The sequence below is a fragment of the Danio aesculapii genome, chromosome 8, assembly GCF_903798145.1.
Source record: "Danio aesculapii chromosome 8, fDanAes4.1, whole genome shotgun sequence".
Taxonomy (NCBI): Eukaryota; Metazoa; Chordata; class Actinopteri; order Cypriniformes; family Danionidae; genus Danio; species Danio aesculapii.
In genome coordinates, this window is record NC_079442.1 from 54,877,378 (window position 1) to 54,898,928 (window position 21,551).

Below are 21,551 nucleotides of genomic sequence, written 5' to 3' on the forward strand. Positions count from 1 at the left end.
TTCATTTTAACTGAGTCAGATTTCAAGGTAAATTGATCAGTTTAGCTCTTATAAATGACTGTCATGGTTTAGGTCGGTCTAAAGCAAGAATAGAATTTAATCTGAGGGTAAACGAGACTTTATACAGAGGCAAAACAAATATTTAGTGTATCTATATTAAACAATATTTTTACTTTGTGTGAATATAATTTAACTGTTAAGCACAATAAATACTATTAATTTAGATTAAGTTAAAGAGTTTTTGTCAGACCGAAGTTAAACTATACTTGCAGAAACACAAAAACATGTAGCTGTAACAAATGACGGTAATTTGTGCACACTGCTGAGGCCCGTTTATGATTCTCATGTAGTGTGTGTGTGTGTGTACAGTGTGTGTGTGTGTGTGTGTGTGTGTGTGAATGGGGCTTGTGTTTTCGGGGTCACACTGCGCAGAGATGATGACGGGACCACCGGCAAGGCCTTTTTCACACACAAAGAGTGTGAGGCCCCGAGCGTCTCGCTTCAGCTCCTCTCCGTCTCAATTCACTCCATCATTGTTTCCCACTGAAGCCCGTCCCCGACACTCCTTTCTCTCCCTTAATTGTCTTTATCCATGCATTGTTCATGTATTAATGTATTAATCCACACTCACAGATGTAGAGCCGTCCACAACAGCGTCTTCATTCTCTTTGTTTTAGATTTTATATTTTCTTTTAATAGTTGCAGTTGCTGTCATTTTGTCATGTAGTAATTTATAAAAGATTTGATTCATCTGGAAATGATCTCACTCTCCATCTACAAAACATCAGATCAACCACTTTATCTCGTACTGCACCCCTGAGAGAAAACACAGAGTCAGACGATCACCATGGACTTTTGAAGGAATTTGGGGATCATTTCTGATGTAGCCTCCATTTCTTATCTGGATGCTGTAAGGCTTTCATTCACTCATTCACTCATTCACTCATTCATGATTATTTTCTTTATCTCTCTGGTATTGAGCTTCTTTTCTTTGTTTGCTTTTGGTTAAGTTAAAGTCTGATAATAAGATCTAATTTGATTTCTTACATTATAAAATCTTATTACCTGTTTTCAGTGGTTTACCTCTAATTAAGGGTTTAGTCAGTTCATTGTGTCTTTAATAATTTAGAGATAAAACATGTCGTCTTTAATATTTTACATTTACACCTAGTGAAATTTGAGGAACTCTGTTGTATGTGATTTTATTAGATAAATAAATAATGTTATTGAGCGTATTCAATGTACTTCTAATCAAAGTTTTGGTAATTTTGATGTGTTTTTAATAATTTACTACTTAAATATATATTGTATTTAATATTTTCAATCCACTCCTAATGTAATTTCAGTAACTCTACTGTATGTGATCTGACTAATTTAAAAATGAATGTTATTAAGTATTTTTGATTTACATCTAATCAGAGTTTTGTTATCTAAACACAACATTTGATGTGTTTTACTCATTTAAAAAATGTTATTTAATGTTTTCAGTGAACATCTAATCAGAGTTTTAGTCATTTTGTGTGGTTTTACTAATTTGTTTATTATTTTATATGTTAAATTTACATTAAATTCAAGTTTTACTAATTCGGTTTTTATTAATTTACTAATTTAATGTTATTTACAATTTTTAATTTGCATCTAATTAAATTCTTTGGATTTTTTTGTGTTTTAAATAATTTGCTAATAAAAAAATTATTATTAATAATTCATGTTTCAGTAATTTTGTGTTTTAAATTATCTTATTTAGTATTTTCTATTTACATATAATATTTTTTTGTGATTACTAATTTAAAAAATTATTGTATTTACTATTTTAATTTACGTCTAATTAAAGTTTAGTTAGTTTGTGTTTAACTAATTTAATGTTAATGTCATTTAAATAATACTTTTGTAGAATATTTTCAATTCACGTCTAATTAATGTTTTAGTAATTTTGTATTTTTTACTAATTTTCTCATTAAAAATGATGTTATTTAATATTTTGGATTTGCATATAATTAAACGTAATTTTTGTTTTGTGTTTTTAATAATTTACTAATTTAAGTATATTCTATAAATATATTTAAATATAAAACTCATTTAAATATTTTCAATTGACGTGTAATTAATGTTTTAGTACATCTATGCATTTTAACGAATTTATTCATTCAAAAATAATGTTATTTCGTATTTTCAGTTTACATATATTACATTTTTATTAATTTGGTCAATTTTACTCATTTACTAACTTATTTTTTATTTACTATTTTGAATTTACGTCTGAAATTTTTTGTAATTACTAATTAAAAAATATGTTGTATTTACTATTTTAATTTACATCTAATTTAAGTTTTAGTAATTTGTGTTTCACTAATTTACTAATTAAATTTTTTAATTTACATCTAATGAAATGCTTTGTAATTTACTTGTTTTTAATAATTTACTTATTTAAATAATACTTTGTAGAATATTTTCAATTCACGTCTAATTAATGTTTCAGTAATTTTGTGTCTTTACTAATTTTCTTATTAAAAATGATGTTATTTAATATTTTCGATTTGCATATAATAAAACGTAATTATGATGTGTGTTTTTAATAATTTACTAATTGAAATAATAATTTTATCTAATATTTTTTATTTATGTGTAGTTCATGTTTTAGTACATGTATACATTTTAACTAATTGATTCATTAAAAATAATCAATTTACATATATTACATTTTATTAATTTGGTCAATTTTACTCATTTACTTAATTTTTTTATTTACTATTTTGAATTTATGTCTGAATTTTTTGTAATTACTAATTTAAAAATGTATTGTATTTACTATTTTAATTTACATCTAATTAAAGTTTTAGTAATTGTATTTTGCTAATTTACTAATTTAATGTTATTTTTTAATTTACATCTAATTAAATGCTTTGTAATTTAGTTGTTTTTAATAATTTACTCATTTAAATAATACTTTTGTAGAATATTTTCAATTTACGTCTAATTAATGTTTCAGTAATTTTGTATTTTTACTAATTGTTTAATTAAAAATTATGTTATTTAGTAATTTCACATATAATAAAACTCTTTGTAATTTTGATGTGTGTTTTTAATCATTTACTAATTTAAATAATAATTTAATCTAATATTTTTTATTTACTTTTAGTTCATGTTTTAGTAAATGTATGCATTTAACTAATTTATTCATTTAAAAATAATCTTATTTAGTATTTTCAATTTACATATAATAATTACATTTTTGTAATTACTAATAAAATGTATTGTATTTCCTATTTTTAATTTACATCTGATTAAAGTTTAGTAGTCTTGTGTTTTATTAATTTACTAATTTAATGTTATTTATTATTTTAAATTGACATCTAATTAAATGCTTTGTAACGTTGTTGTGTGTTTTTAATTCACTAATTTAAATAATACTTTTATTGAATATTTTCAATGTCTAATTAATGTTTTAGTAATTTTGTGCTTTTACTAATTGTTTTTCTTTTAAAAATGATATTATTTAAATTGACATCTAATTAAACTCTGTCATATTGATGTGTGTTTACTCATTTAGAAACTAATTTAATCTAATATTTTAAATTTACGTCTAGTTCATGTTTTAGTACATGTATGCATTTTAACTCATTTATTCATTAATAAATGATCTTATTTAGCATATTCAAATAGCATCTAATTAAATTCTTTGTGATTTTGTTGTGTTTTTAATAATTGACTAATTGAAATAATAATTTTATCTAATATTTTCAATTCACGTCTAGTTAATGTTTTAGTACATGTATACATTTTAACTCATTTATTCATTAATAAATGATGTTATTTAGCATTTTCAATTGACATATAATTACATTTTTAGTAATTACTAATTTAGACATGTGTTTTCTTTACTATTTATAATTTATGTCTCATCACATTTTTAGTTCTCACTTTTATTTGACTATTTTCATCTAAAGTTTATGTCATTTTCTTGCATATTTTCCATAATTTACTTTTTTAAATGTTTTTTTTTATGTTTTTAGGTTTCAGTAATGTTCTGTGTGTTGTTTTTATTAGCCCGCACATATATGTCTGCATCATCGATAATAACTTCTGTTTAAGATCAAGATAAACTTCATTCAAATCTAATGTGAACCCTTTTATTGTTAACTGAAATGACACATTCAATAGGTTTTATTTTATTCCATCATATCTGTTATTGATTTATGACTGTGGTCAATCTAAACCCTTTATAAGAATGTTCAGGCTCCATCAATAAACTGATCAGTAAAGCAGCTGATCAGTAAGAAATAACTGGTCACATTAATGAAGCTGCTGCTCGATCTGTAATGAGGAACTCCACGTGCTGTTCTGGCGTTAATTGTGAAATAAACACACACACACACACACACACACACGCACACACACACACGGCGGAGAGTAAGTCAGTGCTGGTGAATTTGGCGAAGATGAGCATCTGACAGCAGCTCCGATGAAACAAAAGCTGAGGTCTGAGGCTCCTCCCTGAGTGTGTGTGTGTGTGTGTGTGTGTGTGACAGCTGCTGCGAGCTCAGCTCAGTAAAGCTTCATCTCTAATAGGATGAGCGCTGCTCGTGTGTGTGGAGCTGAATGAGCGCGCATTGTTCCTTTGGTTGTTTCTCCTCTATCCGCGCGGATCGATCGATCAGTGATCGGATGTGATCGGGATTTTTCTGATGGATATATCGATGTGAAGAAGGTGTCAAACACAGCGGTACGTATAACAGACAATCACGAGCACCCGCGCGCGCGCCGCCGCCGCGATCGCGCGATTCTTACATTATTGTTGTTACATTGTAGCGCGCGCCGCTTTGATCAGGGTTTGTGACGTCACTCCGCTGAAGTTTACCGCGGACCCATTGATTAGTAGTGTAGATCAGTGTGTGTGTGTGTGTGTGCGTGTGTATAAAGCAGTATCTCCTCCGCTCAAACACACGTTCATGAATTGATGAAATGTGTGAAATGACGAGTGTGTGTGTGTGTGTGTGTGTGCACTTCTGCTGATTATTATGAGTGCTGCTGATGCCATGGTAAACTTGACTTGCTGTGTTGTGGAGTGTGTGTGTGTGTGAGAGAGAGAGAGACTGGAGGTGTGTGTCGGGGCTCGCTCTCTCTGACCCCGGGGGTCGGTCAGGGTGTGTCCGTGTCAGCGCTCGGTCTGTTTCCAGCACTTTAGCCCAGAATGAGTGTGTGTGTGAGTGTGTTCATGAGCACAATAACAATAAAAGTCCGTTTGTTAATCTGATTGTCTGCTGGTGGTTGGCTGTTTTTCTCCCGGTGATGTGCAGATGGCCACACGAGCACAGAGCCAAGATTCCGGAGCACACACACACACACACACACACACACACACACACACACACACACACACAGAGCGCGGTCTGTTGAGGTGCATCCCTGCTTATTTACCACACACACCACAGCATCTACATCTACACCTGACTCTCTCCTGCTCATCTATACACCACTGTGTGTGTGTGTGTGTGTGTGTGTGTGTGTGTGTGTGTGTGGAGAGAGCAACAGAAACACTCTCTTCTGATCCACACACTGTGAGCAGCAGATATTCCCACGCGTTCAGCATCATGTTGATGTTGTGTGTTGAGTGTTTTGGTCTCCATCAGGTAAAGAGCTGATCAGTCAGACAGAATGGAGGAGTGTGGAGATGGAGAAGTGTTTCTGTCAGGGTTGAGGAGAGGAGATACAGTCTGAACACACACTTGTGTAATGTCATGGCATAATGACACGGAGTAGGTGACTTTGGACATTTTGAAAAGGTTTCCAGATCATATTTATCCTCTTCAGAGAGTAAAAGTAAAGCTGTGCACTGACTGGGGGGGGGGGGGGGGGGGGTCATAATAATAAATGTCCCCATAATAAATGTCCCCATAATTCACAAAAACAAACTAATGTTTGTGTTCATATGTGTATATGTGTGTTTGAGAGGGAGAATGTGTGTGAGCGAGCGAGCGAAAGAGTGTGTGTACCTTCTAATCCATGCACTGAGCACCAAATGTCCCCACAAGTATAGTAACACCAGTATACTTTGAATTTGTCTGTTCATTTTTTGAGGAAAAGGGCTGATAATCAGGCAGAATGGAGGGGTGTGGAGACACTGTGAGTTTAGAGAATATACAGTCTGAACACTACAAACATCACTACAGCTGTGTGTGTGTGTGTGTGTGTGTGTGTGATCCACAGCAGATTGACAGGAGTGTTTTGGTTCTGCTGGTTCAGTGTGAATACTCCACTGATTGGATGATGTCATTTCTCTTTATAATGTGTGTGTGTGTGTGTGTGTTGAGCAGATGCTCCAGCACTGGTGTGTGTGTGTGTGTGTGTGATGATGTGAATGTAACGAGGGCTTCAGGAGCGTGACTGATATCTGTTGGTCACACCAGCGCTCTTTATAAACAGCCTCATTCTCTCGGCCTCAATTATTGATGACGGCCAATGAATCGCACTCAATTATGATAAAGCAGCGCGGCGTAAATCACAGACTCCCAAACGCTGTCCATATTCCTCATCTATCATTCACATCAGCATCTTTAATGTATGAGCGGCTCCGAGAGCGGCTGGTGGCCACATTACACAGTAATTGGAGCATTTAAGTGGATTATTGTGCGCTCTGTGTGTGTGTGTGTGTGTGTGTGTGTGTGTGTGTGTGTGGGGCAGGACACGTTCACATGTTTCTCTTATTTTGACAGGACCGCTAGAAACATTATTAAACCCTTCACTGGTGTAAGAAAGGCCTGTAAACCCTCAGAGGAACAGAGCTGTATCAGGAATATAGCCTTGTGTTCATATAAACAAGTGTTTGTGGAGCTCTGTGTGTGCATGCAGACATTATTCACTCATTCATTCATTCATCCTGAGCAGTTTTAGATCAGGTCTGTGTTCAAACACACTCAAGATGAACGTCATTTCCTTTAATTACTGTAATTATTGATGATGAGCTGTAAGAAAGTGTTCAGAGATTAAAGTAAATCAATCCTGTGAACATAACACACACACACACACACACACACACACACACACACAGTAAACAGATGAAAGTGTCTGTGATGAGCTGAATATAATCACACCATGAGGCTGTGTGTGTGTGTGTGTGTTTTCTCACAGGTTTTGTGTGAGTTTGTGGTGTTGTTCTGATGTGTGTGTGTGTGTCTCCACATGACAGAGAGAGAGAGAGAGAGAGAGAGAGAGAGAGAGAGGGCAGTGCATGTGTCTCGTCCCCGGGCCGGTGTTTGGCTCTGCCCTTCTCATCTATTAATCATGGCGACTGCTTTCTTATTCTGTTGCCATAGTTTCAGGCTGAAACACTGCTGGTGTGTGTGTGTGTGTGTGTGAGGGGCCACGGGACGTTACAGACCAGCGGAGCCGCTTAAAGGGGCCACGGTGGCCTTCAGAAATGGACAATAATGTACACACACACACACACACACTCACACACACACACACACACACACACATACTGAAGGCCTGATTATCAGAGCTTATTCAGTGTTCTCTTGTTCTCCAGCAACACACACACACACACACACACACACACACACACACACACACAGGCGTCTGATAATGGATCTTATTCAGAATATGAGTGTAAACACCTGTGATGAATCAATAATTCTGCAGCGGAGCCGGGTTTGAAGCACTCCTCTGAGCTGTTTAATCCTGGATTCTTTAATAATCTCGCTCTCCTGATCGCTCCTCACCTTATAGAGTGATCATTCATCTAAAAGTGATGCTCCTGTCAGCATTTACTCTGTAAACTCGACTCTCTGATGAGCAGAAATGAAGATATTGTGAAGAATGTCAGACATTAAACACTCAATATCTGCTCTAGATTACTGATATAATATCAGAAAAGCTGAATATTTTCCTTTAGACGCTGCGTTTGGGCCACTGCTACATCTGCTTAAAGAAACCCTTGAGTTAGAATGAACACAGTTATGACAAGTCCTGGTTGTTGGTGTGAGTTTCTCAATCTGCTTGATAAACACAGTCTGTGAATGATAACCAGAGTCAGAACTGCTCAATTCAGTTTGAGCTTTTCTTCTAAAACTCTTCTTACATTTAATACTGTTCCAAAGCAGCTGTGCTGACGCAGATCCAGAGAAAGAGAAGGTGTGTGTGTGTGTGTGTGTGTGTGTGTGTGTGTGGACAGTACAGAGATGTTTGCTCTATTATTATTTTAATACTGTGGCAGTAATGAGTCCTGTATGATTAAGATATCAGCCTTCAGTAGCTGATGATGATGTGCTGATACACTCTGCGCTTGTGTTATCTGTCACGTTACATGCTCCAGCTCTGATTGGCTGCTCATATTTTATTGTTTATAACTGTAAAACAACAGTTTGGGGCAGCATGGTAGTGCAGTGGTTAGCACGATCGCCTCCCAGCTACAAACTCACTAGTTTAAGTCCCGGCTGGGTCAGTTGGTGTTTCTGTGTGGAGTTTGCATGTTCTCCCCGTGTTGGTGTGGGTTTCCTCCGGGTGCTCCGGTTTCCCCCACAGTCCAAACACATGCGCTATAGGGGAACTGATCAACTAAACTGGCCGTAGTGTATGAGTGTGTGTGTGTAAATGAGTGTGTATGGGTGTTTCCCAGTACTGGGTTGCAGCTGGAAGGGCATCCACTGTGTAAAGCATATGCTGGAATAGTTGGTGGTTCATTCCACTGTGGCGACCCCTGATGAATAAAGGGACTAAGCTGAAGTAAAATAAATGAATGAATGAACAATTCAGTTTGAATGTGTGTGTTTGAGCCTTTTATAGTGTGTGTGTGTGTGTGTGTGTGTGTGTGTGTGTCTCATTTATCTATTGTGATGATGACTTTCAGAACTTTATCTTTATATATAACACATTTGTACAGCTGAATCTGCAGTTGTCTGCTATTCTGTGCTGTTTTAATCAGGGATTCTGCTGCTTTGATTCTTTTGTTCCTCTGAAGAGTAAAGTGTGTGTGTGTGTGTGTGTGTGTGTGTGTGTGTGTGTGTGTGTGTGTGTGTGTGTGTGTGCGTGTGTTTGTGAGGACTCCAGAACCTCCAGATCATCTTCTGTGGGTTATTTCTGCTCGGCTTTAATCATGAGAGATTCTGAAGGAGAGGTCTGTCATCGTGCTGATTTACAGCTTCAGAAACACACACATGAAACACTCTGCAGGCTTTACAACGTCATGAGATCAGCTCGTAACCAAAACCCCATCCTGAAGATGACAAAACTCATGTGTGTGGTGAGGAGAGGAGTTTCCACTCACAGAGAATTAAACTCATGTGCAAAACTGGAATATGTCATGAGATATAACTGAGGAAGTGTTTCCAGTCAGAGCTGAACAGTAGAGCATCACCTCCTCAGCTCCTCAGCTCCAGCACAGATCTCACTGAGAGAGGTGGAGTCTGCTGCACTGCTGGGATTCTCCACTGTGATGTTCTCCTCTAATAAATGAGCTGTGCCTCAGAACACCAAGACCAAACGCAATGAACACGGTGGCTTCTGGAGACGTAAGATAGGAGTGCAGACAGATGCTCAAGACAGTTCTGGAGGGAATAATAATAGAAGAAGAAGAATACTGAAGCACTGTGATGACGGACTGATGGAGGACTGAGGCCTTTTACAACCAGCACAACAACATTTCAGATCTACAACCATGGAGACCTGCAGACCAACATGAATGACACAAACACCCTCACACACACACACACACACACACACACACACACACAGACACACATTTATATCTGCAGACCAACATGAATGACACAAACACCCTCACACACCTGTTTCTACATGTCAAATCCTCTTTTTTATGTGCATTTTCCAAATATATGTGCATCTTGGGGTTTCCACTAAGCGTTTTAATGCAATATTGTACATAAGAACAGTTGATGGAGGTTTGTTGTACAGTTGGCAGTTCACTTCTGTTATTTCCTACGTTTTCATTCATATCAGAAGTGAACCAGACCCCAGACCACCTCTTTCAGGTGGATTCGGGTACGCTTCACAGGTGCGCAGCCGAGTTCAGAAGACATGGTTCACACTAGCTAAACATACCGAACTCTGGCGTCAAATGAACCTGCGTGCAGACCAAAAGCGCTGGTGCACTGCAAAAAAAAAGATTTTCTTACTTACATTTTCTGTCTTGTTTTTAGTCCAAATATCTACAAATTCTGAAATCCAGAAGCATTTTCTAGACAAGCAAAACGTTTTTAGAAATAATAATAATAATCTGCCAAAATGAAGAGACTTTTTCCTTAAAACAAGCAAAATAATCTGCAAATGAGGAAAGAAAAATAATCTTCTGTCAAAAGGAAAAACAAGATTCTTCTGCGTGCCCCATTGACAGATTATTTAGCCTGTTTTAAGGAAAAACTCACTTCATTTTGGCATATTATCTCTGAAAACAAGACATTATGTTATGTTTACCCAGAAAATGCTTCTTAATATAAGACTTATTAGATATTTGGATTAGAAAGAAGAGAAAAATCTAAGAAACAAAAGCATTTGTTGCAGTGTGTGAAAGCATTCTTACATTTTCTGTCCTGTTTCTAGTCCAAATATCTACTAATTCTGAAATCAGTCAGCATTTCCTAGACAAGCTCAACATATAGTGTTGTTTTCAGAAATAATGAGTCAAAATGAAGTGAGATTCTCCCTCAAACAGTCTAAATAATCATGTTTTTGCATAGAAAGAATATCATTTTTCTTCCCCCATTGTCAGATGATCAAACTCTTGATTTGGACTCATTATCTCTGAACACAACACAACATGCTTTGCTTGTCCAGATAAAGCTTCTAGATTTCAGAATATGCATGTATTTGGTCTTGTTCGAGATTAAATCTCTCAGTAAGAGCGTGCTGTTTTGCAGTGCAGTTGTTGTGAGATGTTCATCTGAAAGGGTTTTATGTGTGGATTAGCGGCCCACGTCTCAGTTCACATAATCTGTGAGATGTGTTTGTGTTGTTCTTGTTGGCTTTGTGATGAAGCGTTTCCTGCATGTAAACACACGGCGGCAGTGATTCTGGCGCACAATAACGCTCCTGTCTACATCCATCCACATGTGAGGAACAAATTGCAGCCATGTGGCGTCGCGCTGTATGAAAGAGCCACCGCAGGAGTCTCCGTCAGAGTCCACACAGAAACACTTATCATCACCTCTGTGTGTGTGTGTGTGTGTGTGTGTGTGTGTGTGTGTGTGTGTGTGCGTGTGTGTGTGTGTGTGTGTGTGTGCGTGTGTGTGTGTGTGTGTGTGCGTGTGTGTGTGTGTGCGTGTGTGTGTGTTAGTGTGTGTGTGTGCGTGCTTGTGCGTGTGTGTGTGTGTGTGTGTGTGTGTGTGTGTGTGTGTGTGTGTGTGTGTGTGTGTGTGTGTGTGTTTCTGTCCACTGGAGATCAGTTTCTCTCTGTTTCTGCTCAGAATCATCTGCTCTTCGTCAGGCTGCTGGATTAATTACACACAGAAGCACACACACACATTCAGTTCAGGTTTTTTTGTACACTGTCAAAGATGCTTTATACTTCGTTTCTTGTCCAAATATCTACAAATTCTCAAATCAAGAAGCATTTTCTAGACAAGCAAAACACAGTGTCCTGTTTTCAGAAACATCGAGTCAAAATGAAGGCAGTTTTTGCCTAAAACAAGGAGAATAATCTGACTATGAGGGAGTGAAATGATCTAGTTTTCCCTTTGAACAGAAGATTATTTCACTCAGATTATTCTGCTTATTTAAGGAGAAACGCTCTTCATTTGGACTCATGATTTCTGAAAATAGAACAATATTTTTGGCTTGTCTAGAAAAGGCAGAGCAAAGGAAAGAGAAGTAAGCATAACTAATGTTCATAATATAATAATTAAGACATATTAAAGGCACAGTTCACCTGGAAATGAAGATTCTGTCATCATGTAACACTAACATTCATTTACTGCACATTTACCATGCTGTTACTTCTGCACAGTTATTCATTCTCTGCTGGATTTTGCTCAATATTTTCACAGTTATATACAGCGCTCAGCATATATGAGCACATCCCTCACAGATCTCTCATTTAAATCAATATTTTCTATAGGAAGCTCTATATTGGTGCATATACATTAGATTAGTCAGTACTGAAGCCAAATCTGGAGCTAATCTAACAGAATAACTTACATTAATGGTTGAAAAATGAGCAGCTCAAATGTAAATGTTAGGGAAAAATATTACATAACATTTTCAAAAACAGCAAAAATCAAGAGAAATAAAAATACATGAACAATTTAGTTGAAATATAGTTTTTCTGCAATTTTTGGCTTGAATTTAATTGGATTCTCTTTCCATTTCTAAACATGTTTGGTGACTGAATTATTATTTTAATAAATATATCTGTTTAATACATCTGTTTTGTTCAAATGCACCACAATACATCATCTATATTCACTGAGAAATGGAGAAACATATTCATTTTTTAAATGGGGTGTACTCATATACGCTGAGCACTGTATGTAGAAAACCTTTTGAATGATTCATCTAATAATTTATACTTCTGTTTCAAGAGTTTAAGACCATTAAAAACTACATTTTACACTTCTACAGGGTTTATTACCAGGATTATCATGAGGACTCATACTATTATTTTATTAATGGGGAATTTAAAGTTGTCTAATAGCTGCTGTGGATGCTATCTCCTTAAAATAAAAGGTGAAATATAAAAAATAAGGTTTTATTGAGATTGTTGATTGGATAGATGTCGGCCTGATTGAGTAGCTTTACTTGATTTACAGCACAATATTTCAGTGAATTTAAGACTTTTTAAAGCCTAATATATGTTCTTTTAGTAATTTAAGAGATTTGAAGACTTCAAGACCCAGTGGACACCCTGGTTTACTCTCTTTGCATGCTTTTCTACTTGCCTATTTTGTTATATAATGATATATTTTAATATACTTTAAACCAGTGATCCTGCAGGTGGGCCGTAAGATAGCTTAAAATGAACTCTTAATATTATACCAGAATTGTTGGATTTCATTATTAATATGCTGTATTAAAATGATATAGATATGAGCAATTCCATGCAAATGTCAACCTTGCCATGAAAAAGATTCACCTAAATAAAGAAAGCGTTTCTACAATGGCATGTATTTTACAGTCTTTAAAAAACAGTCAAATATTTCTGTCAGTGTTTACAAACGATCATATTTAATTTACCCAAATCACACGTGGCGATTTCACATATGTCACATCCACAACAGAACAGTGTCACATCCATAACGAAGCCTTTCCCTCATAAATGCAAAGATGTCAAGTAAAATAAACTCAGTGATGTTTGTTCTATAGAGAGCCGACTCTTCTCCTTTTGATTGTCATTGTTTCTTTGGGGTTGTGCAGTTTAATTCACAGAATTTCTACTAAGTATGTTGTACACTGTAAACTTTTTTGTCACATCCATAACACATGTTTATTTTCCTCATTTACAATATAAAACATGTTTCCAGATTGATATTGTCTGATTCCATAACTCTGTGGTTAATTGTTTTGGAAAATATAAACAGTTGCTGTAATACAATGTTAACATATACTTTCTATGTGAATTATTGTTTTGAGTTTTACTGCAAGTGTCACGTCCATAACGCTGGAGCTGCTCATATTTAGCTTTATATAAAATTAATTTCAAATACAGTCTTTATAAAATGCTGATTACAGATAATTATAGAAGGCACAACACATGTATTATATATATGAGAAAATGTCAGACAGGTGGGCCTTTAAAATGGATCAGAGATAGAAGTGGGTCCTGAAGTGAACAAGATTGAGTTTTAATCCTTACTCTGCATTCAGTGTGGACAGCAAAGAATTTCATTTTACAGGAAAGCAAACTGAGATAATGAGTCGAAATGCAGTGTTTTACCATAAAACAAGCAGAGTAATCTGACAATGGAGTGAGGGAAATGATCACGTCTTTGCTTTGAAATAAGATTAAACGTCTTCCTCCATTATCAGATGATTCTGCTTCCTCCATTATCAGATTATTCTGCTTGTTTTAAGGAGAAACTCTCTTCATTTGGACTCTTTATTTCTGAAATTAAGACTTTAGTTTCTCCTTGTCTAGAAAATGCTTCTTGATTTCAGAATCTTCAGATATTTGGACTAGAAACAAGACAGAAACTCTGGAAGAAGGGCATAATTTGCAGTGTAGGGATTGAATGGTGATTTTTGAGTGAACAACCGCTTGAATGTGAATGGGTGTATTAGAGGAGATGTGTGTGGAGGTGCTGTTTTTCTGGGATTGAGCTGGATGAGAGAAGCGCACGCTCAGCAAACAGCCGCTCGTCCATCTTCTGCTCTTTAGGCTAATTTAGGCTTTCAGCAACAGAAATGCGCAACAGCTGACCTACATATGAGCAGGACGCGCACCTGTGTGTGTGTGTGTGCGCGCGTGATCCCGCATCTTCGTCATCTTCAGTGTTTGAGGAAGAGTGCACCACTAAAACAAACAGCAGATAAGCGGCGCGCCTCTGGAATTCGACACACAATAGCCTCATTCATCGGTGTAGTTCTCCAGAACGGTTTGCACAAGCGTGTGTGTGTGTGTGTGTGTGTGTGTGTGTGTGTGTGTGTGTGTGTGTGTTGTTTGTAAATGGACACAGTAGATGTTGTGCGGCAGGGTTCACCTCATGTCACTGAGTTTGAGCTTTTATAGCCACACAAAGGTGCTTTTAATTTCTGCATCTGCTGCTGATTTAACCACCACACTGAGGGAGATCAGCATGACACACTCAACAATTCACTCATTCATTTCCCTCAGCTTAGCCTCTATTTCAGAGTTCACCACAGCGGAATCAACCACCAACTATTCCAGTATATGTTTTATGTAGCAGATGCCCCTCCAGCTGCAACCCAGTACTGGAAAACACCCATTCACACTAATTCTCTCACACACACACACACACACACTCATGCTGAACAAATCATTTGTGCATATATAGAGTTTTTGTCTTGTTTTTAGTCCAAATATCTTGAACTCACAGTGGCCGAGAGAGCTCAACGTGCTGCAATTTAAGAAAACAGATGCAGCAAACCTTACAAACACCAGATAAGAGCTGCGCATGGATGGATTTGCTCTTCAGTGTTTGGACTCTCAGTAGTGAACATTAAACCACACTGAACTGAACTGAACTTCAACTCTATGATCTTCTATGTGAAGCTGCTTTGACACAATCTCCATTGTAAAAGCGCTGTACAAATAAAGGTGAAATGAATTGAATCTTCATCACTTTGACAGCAAATGTGTTGCAGACGTAACACAAACACATGAAGAAAACACACTTCAATCTCTCACAACACATGCAATAGCAGAAAACCCCACGGAAATGTTTCAACGGGACCTTAAAGCATGATGGAGCTGGCTATTTAGGTCATGTTATTAAGGCTAATAATCTACAGAATTAAATTAACTCTCAATATTAATCTATAATTATTGGATTTCATCATTAATATTCTGTATTAACATGATGGAAGTGATGCACTTTCTCCTGTTCTCTGATTGCTTACTTCAAACTCGACGCCTCATGAACTACACATCCGTCTGTTCATTCACAAACTCTGCTTGAAGTGACAGTGAAAGTCTCTCTGTGTATTTTTGTGTGAATTATTTAATATATCTGCATGGTAGTCTAAATGAATGTCCTGTGAGTGTTTTATAACAGACGCACATCCATACAGGAGGATCTAGGGAGACTCAATGGTGTTTCTGCCATAGAATGTAAAATAAACCTGCACATGAGCTTCAGATGCGCTCTGGTGGAGCTGTTCACTGTTCACAGTGATCTCTCAATAACATCCAGCTGCAAACTCAGATCACCATCAGATTTTAGATTGTTTTACTGTATTTTACATTTGTCTGTATGTTTTTGAATAGCAGATATTTAATAGTGGATATTCAGTCAGTCCACTTTAAAGCAGAAGCTGGTCTTTTGCAGTCTCCCTGTTGACCTGTGCTTCTCTTTGAATCTGTGAATGATTTTTCTTTATATATATATATATATATATATATATATATATATATATATATATATATATATATATATACACAAACCATTAAAGTCTGAATTATTAGCCCCCCTGTTTGTTTTTTCCCCCCAATTTCTGTGTAACAGAGAGCAGATTTCTCCAACACATCTCTAATCATAATAGTGTTAATAACTCATCTCTAATAACTGATTTCTTTTCTCTTTGTCATGATGACAGTAAATAATATTAGACTAGATATTCTTCAAGACACTTCTATACAGTTTAAAGTGACATTTAAAGGCTTAACTAGGGTAATTAGGTTAACTAGTCAGGTTAGTGTAATTAGGTAAGTCATTGTATAACAGTGGTTTATTCTGGAGACAATCAATAAATATAGCTTAAAGGGGCTAATAATATTGAGCTTAAAATGACTCTTAAAAAATTAAAAACTGCTTTTATTCTAGCCGAAATAAAACAAATAAGACTTTCTCCAGAAGAACAAATATTAGAGGAAATACTGTGAACATTTCCTGAATCTGTTCAACATCATTTGGGAAATATTAAAAAAAGAAAAAAAAAATTCAAAGGGGGCTAATAATTTTGGCCTCAACTGTGTGTATATATATATATATGTTAATAAATAAAGGTTTAAATGAGCATTTCATACAAACATTTTAGTGAAAATGTCAGACAGGTGGGCCTTTAAAAAATTGATCAGAGAAAGAAGTGGGCCCCGAAGTGAAAAAGGTTGAGAACCCCTGATCTACAGCGTCACTGAGCATTAGTCACGGCACAATAAACAAATCCCAGCCGGATCCAGCACGCTTTAGGGTCCCTTTGAAACATTTCTTTTTTTTAAGGGGTTTTTCACCTTTTATTGGGATAGGATAGTGGAGGACAGACAGGAAAGTTTTGGGAGCAGAGAGAGGGGAAGGGTCAGCATAAGACCTGGAGCCGGGAATTGAACTCGGGTCGCCGTGAGCACCATGGGGCTATATGTCAGCACACTTAACCACTATTGGTGCATACAGCTAATGGTGCTGACCTCTTGACCATTTCTGTTGTGTTTCATGCTAAAGTTTTCTATGTTAAGTTGTGCCAAATAATGTTTTAAGTTGACTGATGGCTGATTTAAGTCAAGTTTACTTTATGGAATAATTTGACTGAAGCTTAATAACTCAACTCTTCTGTGCAGCTGGTTCCTTTAAATGTTTAAGTTAACTCAACGTTTAGTTTTACGTAAACGCTCAAATAAAGAAACCCAAATGGAAAATCTCCTCAACTGAATCTTTTACTTTTATTGAACAAACAGCTCCAAACATGCAGTTAAATCATCTTTATGAGTAAATTCAGCTCTGAGCTCCACAATATGTCCACCTCACTTACATTGTTAAACTGAGAGCACAGTTAAGCTGGATGTTTTACAGTGTGCTGTGAGTAAATGCAGAGTGTGTTTCCTTAATATTTCAGTGCTGTGAGGATTTACAACACATTTACTGTTAAAGTGATGAAGATCTTTTCTAGTTTGCTGGTGTTTTCTAGAATTGCAGTGTGTTTTCTTAAACTGCAGTGTGTTCAGCTCTCTCAGCTACCATTACACATTCTTCAATCAAAGCATTTTCCAGACGAGCAGATCAATAAAATGTGTCTGTTTATGAAATATGCCAAATTAAGTGAGAGATGAGCTCAATAATCTGACAATGAGGTCAGAAAAATAATCTAATGTCAAACTAATGAACAGCATTACTGCAGTGTAGTTTAATCTGTAGTATCTGCCAGTAATCCTACAGTAAAGTCCTTTAAAGTGTAATAGTTTGAGTCCTCTGTGGGGTTTCTCCATCTGACAGTAATGTGGGCCGGCGTGGATCATCTCTATAGAGTCTGACAGTGTGTGTCAAATAAACTGCGCTTAATTGAGCTCCTGAAACCAGCTCCAGTGTTGAATGTGAAGCGTTAACGAGAGCTGGACTCGTGTGTAATCTGCCGTCTGTAATGTGTCTGGAGCGTTAGAGGAAAGCCACAGTACAGCTGCAGGAGTCCAGCTACTGACGCTCAGACGTGTGTGTGTGTGTGTGTGTGTGTGTGTGTGTGTGTGTGTGTGTGTGTGTGTGTGTTAGTGCATGCATATGTGTGAGTGTAATTGTGTATATATGTACGTGTTCATGTGTGTATGTGCAGACAAAACAGAGCTCTGGAGGTCACAGGAAGAGTGTGTGTGCTCTCCGCTCTTCAGACCTTGTAATAATCAGATGCAGGTCCTCTGAAGGCTGTTTGACTGAAGTGTTTCCTCTTGTTTGGGTTAAACACACACACACACACACACACACACACACACACACACACACTGCATGAGGAGCTGTGCTTTAAACCAGAAGCAGACACTGACGCTCTTCTGCAGACGTCTGATTATTCAGATCCGACACACACACACACACACACACACACACATCCGGCTGATGGAGAGAACACTGGCATGTTCACTCTGCGTCTCCTGGCAACAGCAGTGCAGCATTCTCACACACTACACAGGTCAAAGGTCACGGTGATGAGGTCATTCAGCACAGGATCAAGATTAGGATTCCCTGAATTAAAGATAGTGTCTGAGTGAGCAGATTGAACATGTTTGAACACACACAGCGGACACAGATCAACTCCACACATTTACACTCCAATGAACGTATAAAATATAGAGAAATAAAGAGTCTTAAAGAAGAGAGTTTCAGCTTAAAACCAGCAGAATAATCTGACAATGAGGGAAGCAGATAAACATAATTCAACTAAAATAAGCTGATTTTATTTACTCCATGGGCAGATTATTTAGCTTGTTTTAAGGAAAACTCTAATTATTATTAGTAGTATTATTATTTTATTGCTTTAATACTTCAAATACAACACACACAGGTAGAGCAGAAATGATCTCATACACTCATCTGCAGAGGGAACCGAGTACAGAGGAAACAACTGAACCAGCGGAGAAGATAAACACACTCTACAGCTACTGTACACACTGTATAGACTAATATATAGACACAAACACAGTACAATAGAATAAATGAGGGCCTCCTATTGTGAAAGAGAATATATCTGGAGTAGAAACAGCAGACGCTCTGCAGCATGTTAAAGCTGCTCCTCAGTCCAGCCGTGTGAGTTTCTGTAGATCAGTTTGTGGATTATGTTCAGCTCTAAACACAATCAGCATGCGGGATCGTCTGTGGACATGATCAACCGGTAGAAACTCGCCCGCTGGTGGAGATTTTATCATCTTCATCATGGTTCACGCTCACATTACAATGGAGTTTATCATTCACCAGCTTCATAAACCCTCCACATATTAACTTTACATATTCAGGAACCTGTCAACCATCCCATGCTCTGTCACATGAGAGCTGAAGTAAACACTGGAGGAGATCAGGATAGTGTGCTGTTTCTCATACACCACTGCTCAAACGTTTTACAACAGGAAGATTTTTATTGGTTCTTTTCTTAACTCAAGCCTTTCCTGCTCACCAACATTTACTGATTTGATCCAAATGTTGTAATATTTGTACTATTTAAAGATCCAGTATTAGGAGGTTTTGAGAATGACCTTCCATGAGTGTGTGAGGCAGTTCAGTGATGAACACATCTAGCTGAGTGTTCAATCTGAAGCTCCACAACTCGCAAAAACAAAGAGTCGACTCAGAGTCATTTATATGAATCATCTTGAGTTCAAATCTTTAGACGTCGATACGGAATATTATCATATATAAGGTGCCAGACCCGGGAAAACTGAAACCCGTGCCTGTACGTGTGATTAAAATGGCGGGCTCATTGTTTTCTCTTGTTTGCAAAATATGTGTTTAATTGTGTGTTGTAACCTGTAAACGCTCCACGCCGCTTATATCTCTCAGGTTAACTCTCTATGGGGATTTTCACATATCACATCTAAAACCACATGGAAAACATAGTGTGTGGCACTTCCTTTACTGATTTAAATGTGTTTCTGCTGGTGTTTATCATTGTTAAGGTCATGATCAGCTGTTCTTACAGTGGAAAACTCTGCTTTCACTTTAATATCAGGGCTTTGAGCTGATCAGATCACTCCTCCAACAAGCTGGCGGTCAGTCTTCAAAATAGCTCAACAGTAGTGTAGATTACTACTGAATGTGTGTGGCTGCTGTTATTACTGGGCTAATGATTAACAATAGAGTAATATGCTGCTGTTTAACTGCACTGCTTTAATGCTCTTCTGCATTGGGCTCACACATATACTCTGAACTCTGACTACTACAACACTGCTGATAAGCACTAAACGCAGTCGACCAATCACAACACATTGGGTCATCAGACTAATCACAATGCACTAGGTCATCTGACCAATCACAACACATTGTGTCATCAGACTAATCACAAAACATTGGGTCATCAGACCAATCACAAAACACATTGGGTCATCAGACCAATCACAAAACATTGGGTCATCAGACCAATCACAATTCACTAGGTCATCTGACCAATCACAAAACATTGGGTCATCAGACCAATCACAACACATTGTGTCATCAGACCAATCACAACACATTGGGTCATCAGACCAATCACAACACACTAGGTCATCTGAACAATCACAAAACATTGGGTCATCAGACCAATCACAATTCACTAGGTCATCTGACCAATCACAACACACTAGGTCATCTGACCAATCACAACACACTAGGTCATCTGAACAATCACAAAACACATTGTGTCATCAGACCAATCACAATTCACTAGGTCATCTGACCAATCACAACACACTAGGTCATCTGAACAATCACAAAACATTGTGTCATCAGACCAATCACAACACATTGGGGCATCAGACTAATCACAACACATAGGTCATCTGACCAATCACAACACACTGGGTCATTGGACCAATCAAAACACACTGGGTCATCAGACAGAGCACAACAGACCCCAATCACAAAACATTGTGTCATGAGACCAATCACAACACACTAGGTCATCTGAACAATCACAAAACATTGGGTCATTAGACCAATCACAATGCACTCGGTCATCAGACCAATCACAATGCACTAGGTCATCTGACCAATCACAAAACATTGTGTCATCAGACCAATCACAACACACTAGGTCATCAGAACAATCACAAAACATTGGGTCATTAGACCAATCACAACACACTAGGTCATCTGACCAATCACAACACACTAGGTCATCAGAACAATCACAAAACATTGGGTCATTAGACCAATCACAACACACTAGGTCATCTGACCAATCACAACACACTAGGTCATCAAACCAATCACAACACACTAGGTCATCAGAACAATCACAAAACATTGGGTCATTAGACCAATCACAACACACTAGGTCATCTGACCAATCACAACACACTAGGTCATCTGACCAATCACAAAACATTGTGTCATCAGACCAATCACAACACACTGGGTCATCAGACTAATCACAACACACTCGGTCATCAGACCAATCACAACACACTGGGTCATTGGACCAATCACAACACATTGTGTCATCAAACCAATCACAACACACTAGGTCATCTGACC

General features: G+C 37.1%; 1 protein-coding gene across 2 annotated transcripts in view; it reads left to right on the plus strand.

The window, feature by feature from the left end:
• Positions 1 to 4,541: 4,541 nt before the first annotated feature.
• sema6a (sema domain, transmembrane domain (TM), and cytoplasmic domain, (semaphorin) 6A) overlaps positions 4,542 to 21,551 on the plus strand; it is a 98,663-nt gene continuing 81,653 nt past the window's right edge. For both annotated transcript variants that reach the window (XM_056464237.1, XM_056464238.1), the window contains exon 1: positions 4,542 to 4,723. The gene's annotated coding sequence lies outside the window, so the exon portion shown is untranslated. The remainder of the gene's footprint in view (positions 4,724 to 21,551) is intronic.